Source organism: Pezoporus flaviventris, unplaced genomic scaffold, assembly GCF_033815535.1.
Source record: "Pezoporus flaviventris isolate CSIRO_AGI_PZ_B2104156 unplaced genomic scaffold, CSIRO_AGI_Pfla_v1 ptg000002l, whole genome shotgun sequence".
Taxonomy (NCBI): domain Eukaryota; kingdom Metazoa; phylum Chordata; class Aves; order Psittaciformes; family Psittacidae; genus Pezoporus; species Pezoporus flaviventris.
This window is the reverse complement of record NW_026892550.1, coordinates 77,220,650-77,226,442: the sequence shown is the minus strand read 5'-3', so window position 1 is coordinate 77,226,442 and position 5,793 is coordinate 77,220,650.

Genomic DNA, 5,793 nt, shown 5'->3' with positions numbered 1-5,793 from the left:
TGATCTAAACTTCACAACATACAAGAAGGGTCATGGGGGCTTTTGGGGTGATGACAGTGCTGGAAGATGACAAACACTTCCTTGTAAATTGAGCTAATTTAATTCACAGGACATAAATGGACTCATGTTTAGAAGAACACTGAAAAATATGCAGTAACAAAAGAAATGACGCAAAAGAGAGTATATCCCTAATATGCTATGGCCCTGTTTCTGCAAGTAAAGGGTTTTAGAAAGTTGGATCAAGAGGCTTGAGACAGAACCAATCAATCTAACTTTTAAGCCATATTTAAGTAAGATTGAATACATTCTTGGTGCTGAGACTATTCAAAGCACTTGCGTACAAAGCAGCACTAACTACCACAGACTGCATTTGAGATACAAAATGTTAAAAGGAATATTTCTACCAAAAAAATGATAATCTTTCACACACTGGAGACATGACACCTACCATTTTCTGATAACACTTAAGAATTACTACTACCAAAAGCTTAGAAACATAAGACTTTTTTCCAGTTCAGGCTGTGTTTTAGACAGTATTTTTCAGGTTTCTCTTCCATGGTATCTTTCACCTTGTGCTTTGCAGGGATCTTTATGTGGGTAAAAAGACATTTAACGTAGGAAAAATGCAGCTGCAATACCACAAAACCAGGCTGGTGCAGTACCTGAAGTTATTTCTCATTTATGAAGTTATTTATTTTTATGAGGTTATTTCAGGATTTATTTTCAAAGTTTGGTAGATTTCAAGTAACTTGTTTGCTTTCCAAGTGTTCACTCAACTTATTTCCATAAGGTTCTCTCTGCATTACCTCTATACACATCACATCAAACCCATTTGGGAAGGCCATGAATTAAGTTCCACATCACAGGGAACCTAAGACAGCAGCTCAACAATTTCAGGCAGCTATAGAAACAGCTGATGTAAAATCTCAAACCAGAAGTTGAGTAATCTGGTGGAGTCTGGCACCTGTTCTAAGGTCATAATGGGCCTCAGGGATATTCCAGTCCATTTTCTGATGTTTCACAATAAACCCCTTTATCAGAGACAGTGGTGCAGACCATCACCGAAGTACAGAAAAAGCCCAACACACACTTAAGGGTTGCAAATTAACTACATAAGAGTTTGGGGGTTTTAAATAATCTTTTGGAACATTTCTTCCCTCTCCCCCCAGGTTGACTTGTTTCCTAATCACAGAACTTATCTCTACAGGTCAGACCAAACTGGAAGAGTCACTTAAAAATACACAAGGCTTTTTCTAGCATCTCATCCCATCACTTAGATGGAGCACCTCCATGCAGTTGGCATGTGCAAACACTCCGGAGGTCTGTAAGCCACAAAGTTTGGTTCCATCCAGCATGTCCATATGGATTTGTATGGTTTCTCACTGCCAAGAGCCTCCTTCTTAAAAGTTGTGTGGCTGGCTAACAGAAATCCTATTGTGTACAAGATCACAGGTTTTTGGCTTTTTATATCTTTTACAACTAATGAAGGCAATTGGCTTCCAGCCTATGGAAACAAAATGGGCAGCAGGGGGAAGGCGTAAATATCAGCTGCAAGTCTGCTCAGCATGAGCCTTGCATTACCTCAAGGTCTGATCAAATGCTTCTGTTCTACTACTACAGTTACAACCTGCATGGTGTGGAAGAGATGACAGGAGACAGTAGCCAATTCCAGTGGTTTAGTAATCTAGCACACCTTAGAAGGCATCCAAGAACACAGCAAACAATACAAAAGCATGGAGACAAATCAAGACTAGACAGCCACCTCAAACACAGAGAGGTGAGACGAGGCAAACCTCCTCTGCAAACTGCAAGAAAGACTATCTCAAGCAAGAGATTACATTCCATTGGGTTATGGAGCAAACTTATTTAATCAGAGTTATCAAAATTGGTTTGAAGACTTCTTTTGGGGAGGAGTAACAAGAGTATTCTGTAAGGTTTAAAAAAATCTGAACTTCATTTTGAAACAAACGTTACCCTTTGCAATTTGCTCTCATCCATAAACCACGCAAGCAAATAAGCGTATCTAATACCTTGCTACATCAGAAATTTCAGCTAATAAAGAAGGGCATGGGCACAGGGAGGAGAGGGAAGAAGTAGCACACAGAGAAAATATCTCTGTCACGTTTCGAACAGTCTAAAAGGGCTACCAATAAGCCTAGTGTGGAAGAAAACATGGCAGAACTATTTTTGTGATTCGGGCATTTACCATGAACATTTACAAGTTGACAACTAATCCTATTATAAGGCTATAGCTACCAAAAAATCTTAAGTTGGGAAACTTCCATCACAACTAATTCAATTGCTGTCACCATGGGAGCGCACTTAATTCAACATGCTCATATGTTTAGAAGTCACCAGCATTCAAGAATGTATAGGAAATTTTTGGAAGTTTAAGTAAACAAATTTAACAGCTTTCCCTACACCACAGGTACTACATGGACCTCTGACATATAGTTTGCCCATTAGAACAGACTTTCTCTCATTCCCAAGAGCAAGATGACAAAAAAAACTAACAGGGAAGAAAAAAAGACATTGGATGCCCAAGGCTATAAATGGATACCTTAACATAAAAACTATTATGCTCTCTTACTGGTCATTTTAACAAGAGTTCGCACACAGAGTTAGATTTCTTCTTTACATCAGAATTTCTACAAAATAGGAGAGAATACAATGCAATACACATGTCCATAAATGCAAGATACAGTACAATTCACACTAATTTACAAATGGTTATTTACACTGTTGTATATACATATACAGTCAGACCTGGTTAATGCAAATTTTTGTAAGTCCTTTTAAAATACAAATCAGAAAGTGTCAATGAAGGAATTCAAAGTTATGTGACAAGAGACCAGATATCATTCAGAAATCTTTAATGCTTTGATGACCTAAGAAATTAGCTGTGGATTAGCCAGATCTGACTGCAGAAATGAGAAGAAAAAAATTCACACTATTCTGCTTTACAAAAGCAACCAGGCCACTATGGTCTATTGACTTGATGCTATTTATGCAAGAATGCCCTTACTAATAACCCTCTTCATATTTACAATATAGGTTTAACTACAGTAAGGATTATTGGTTTCGGCATTCATGCACTTAGCTTAACATAAAGGCAACAGAGTATCTTCTTGGCAAGTCACAGTCAAAATTACTACAGGATGTTTCTAGAGCTCAGTCATTTAAGTATCTTAACATTGCTATTGAAGAGACAGAGATAAATCAACTGAAACAAGTACATGTTCTCTAGTTCGGTGCTCTAGTACCTAACATACATTCAGAATGTCCTGTATTCACAGTTTCAAACTACCTTATGATCTGCAACACTATTGCAAACTACTGCTTCAAACTTAACATGTCTCCGGGATATCCCTTAACAAGTGAGAATATCAGAGTGCTACTGGCTCAAACTGATGTGGAAAAAGGCTCAAGGTAACTGGCATTTCATTTTGTAAAATTTTTACAGTATTTCCTTAGAACTTAACAGGAATTGTTTTAATCTGCACTTGTCTTGAAAGAAAGCTGATGCAAAGCAGCATTTCAGTGTGTAAAATGAATTTCACATGCAAAATGAAAGCTTCTACCAGTACTGCAAAGTCAACCACTGTAACCTGTGATAACCCTTGTGCTTCTTTGAAGTGGCTCAGGAAAAGCTTGCAGTATTTACTACCTGCTTCAAAGTGCTTTTATGAGATTCAGTGGAAATTCATTCCACAAGGAGACTGAGCTGCACTCATGAGGAACTTTGGCTCTGCAGAAGCAAGCTTCCACTCCTACAGTTATTGCTACTTGAGCTATACAAATAAAAATACTATTGAAAAAAATTACACTAACTCCCAACTAAAACAGTACTGGTACCTAAAAAGGGAATGTGTCCTGCTAACTGTTGGGAAAGTTAGGAGCTGTCAAGTGCTGGGTTTCCCAGGACCAAGTGAACTTCACAGCCTTTTTCAAATAGTTCACAAATACAAAGCAACACTGCCAGAAATAAAGCCACCACTTGAAGAAAATAGGAGTTTAAATATCTTTATCAATCTTGCTTCCAAAGCAGATCTTGCTGAACTCAAAGGAACTACAAAGACAGCAGGGTATTACCCAACATACATCAATAATATCAACAGGAAGAAAGTACAGAAAATTAAAGTTTCCAGTGCCTTCATGAGCTCTAGCAACATCCTTGAAAACTGCTACAAAGGAAACTGTGTCTATTTTAGTTATTTGTTTCTATTTAACTACCAAGAAAATGTATCCAGTATAGTAGCCTCCAGCTAATAACTGCTACTGAAAAAGGTTACAGAATTTCAAGTTACAAAAAAAAAAGAGAAAAAACAAAAAAACAAACAAACAAACCCAGCTCTTCCATTAGTATTGGGTTTTTTTTAAGGTTTTGAGTGAAGGAAACGAAAAAAAAAGAAACATTTAGAGATTAATATAAACCAGAGGAATAAAAAAGTTCCAAACCTTGCTTTTGTAAAATAACAGAATGCCATTCAAAATGGTCGTTCAAGGTGAAAATTTTTCATTCACATCAATTTTTTGTCCTGAATCAATCCAAGCTTTTGCAAAGCATGTATGTATATATATGTGTACACACAGATACACATATACACACATACACACACAGCAGTGTGCCATAAAGCAGTTTGGAATAAATATCTTTGCTGGGGTCTGTACAACAGACACCCCACAATATTTACTCTTCAGGTAAGTTTGTGTTTGCACCTGTATATGCATACACACAGACTTTGTACATGTGGGCACTTATGTGACCAAAGTGCAAAGCTTTTCAGAGTATAATTAGAGTTGAGCACATGCCTGCCCAACTCCACACTGCCTTGTTGGATTCTATTTTTCTGTTGTGGGTTTCTTCCCCTGCCTGCCCACCCCCCTTTCCAGATTTAAAGCCTCTTTTCCATGCAAACCTATACATTGTTTTGTTAAGTAAACATTTTCTTTTCAATTCACATTTTGCAATCCAGACCATTCTTGGTATAATAGCTTTAAGAAATAAAGAAAATCCAGGATGATCAAAGCCCCATTGTTCAAGTCATGAACTTTCCCAGATTATCCTTCAAGCTGGAGACTTTGAAAGTAATTTGCTGCCACAGGAAACAAAAAAAAAACAAACAAAACAACAACAACAAAAAAAAACAACCCAAAACCTCAGAAATACCAGAATCTTCAATTACAGGACCAAGTATTTAAGACTAGAATCCAAGGTTAGAAGGTGACAAAGCAAAAAGATGTCAGCAATACACAACTGTAAACCTAAGTGTCTTGCTCCCCAGTGCAACAGGATCTCTGTTCACTAGTCTTCAGTTCAATAGTCCATTCTGGTAGATACTGCTGAAGCACATCAAATAAAGACAGCAGAATAGCGTTCAAATTTAGAATCAAGTTTCAAAAATGTGATAGGTTTGGGATAGTGGTCTTTTGCTTCAGAAGTACACTTAATAAACAAGCAGCTTTCCTGCAGAAGTTAGAGACAGTATGTTGCTCATCTAACACTATGATGGTACATACCCTCAAAAGAATCTTACAGCCACAGAACTTTCACATTTCTACAGCTTAGAAGAAAAAAGAAAAAAACCCAAATGTTATTTATCATTTCAGCAAACTAATTAATTCTATACACAGGAAAAGTACCATCGTATGGAAAGCTAAGTTTTTCTTAAGGAAAAAAAAAAAGAAAAAAGGGACAAAAAATAATTCTCACCTTTCTCCCTAGTTACACCACAGTGGTGATCTCAAGTCTATCATCACTCATTTTGCCTTTACACATCTAAAAGGTTAATA